We start from the raw sequence: 946 nt of genomic DNA, 5'->3' as shown, positions 1-946 counted from the left end.
CTTAAAAACTGACAAACAGGGTCGTTTTTAGTCAGATTCCCAAGACTAAGTCGATCATGTTCTTTATGAAAATGAAGCCATTAATCATGAATTGCATGATGCTTATTGATATGCTTAAACTTAATGGGTAGTCTCGCCTGACCTGGGGTCGCAATGAGAGCATCCTAGAAAGTCGATGCCCGAGGGTCCAGGAGATCCTGGGGGCGACAGGCGTGCGCATGACCGTGTCTGAGGGTCTCTCAACCACCACTTTTCGTGGCGACCATCGCTGAGAACTCGATTTTGGGCCAACCGCGAGCGGAAGCGTGAGGGAGACCAGTATCCGCCCCCACCCTTATGAGCTGAGGGGAGTGAGGGTGACGATGCGTGCCACCCAGGCAAACATGCCCTCGACCAAGAGGCCTCGAGCGCAACTTACGTTCAAAAACTCGATGGTTCATGGGATTCTACAATTCACACCAAGTATCGCATTTCGCTAAGTTCTTCATCGATGCGAGAGCCGAGATATCCGTTGCCGAGAGTCCTTACTCAGGCCATCCTTAATGAATTGTATTTTATCTTCATGGTTTATAGAAAGCATTCCTAAAAAATGGCATTTTGCATTACAAGTCCATCTGGCACATCGGTGACAGACTTTCAGTCGTTTTGCACGACGTTTCTTTGCAAAAGTGCTTTTACCTGTCCCAGGCATGTATGAAATAAAAGTATTGGAAGACTCACCTGATAATCAGACCTTTGTTTCAATCATCCAATGAATATCTTTAGGAATTCCATGGTTCATTAACAACCTTAATCTTTCACACCATTATCCGCCATTTGATCGGGGTTGGAGAAAGACTAGCAAAATAAGAATCACACCAAAAAGAAACACAAAAACAATGTGAAAAAAACAAAATAATCAACCTTTATATATAGGATCATTCAAACCAATGGATTCATTTTCACT

General features: G+C 43.9%; 1 non-coding gene across 1 annotated transcript; it reads right to left on the bottom strand.

Moving 5' to 3' along the window:
* Positions 1-367: 367 nt before the first annotated feature.
* Positions 368-523, bottom strand: LOC112324193 (5.8S ribosomal RNA). Its single transcript, XR_002977942.1, has one exon. It is a non-coding gene; the product is annotated as a 5.8S ribosomal RNA (ribosomal RNA).
* Positions 524-946: the final 423 nt, after the last annotated feature.

This window comes from Populus trichocarpa, chromosome 14, assembly GCF_000002775.5.
Source record: "Populus trichocarpa isolate Nisqually-1 chromosome 14, P.trichocarpa_v4.1, whole genome shotgun sequence".
In the NCBI taxonomy this organism is placed as follows: Eukaryota; Viridiplantae; Streptophyta; class Magnoliopsida; order Malpighiales; family Salicaceae; genus Populus; species Populus trichocarpa.
Note: the sequence above shows the minus strand (reverse complement) of the source record. Positions and strands in the feature narration are given on the sequence as shown.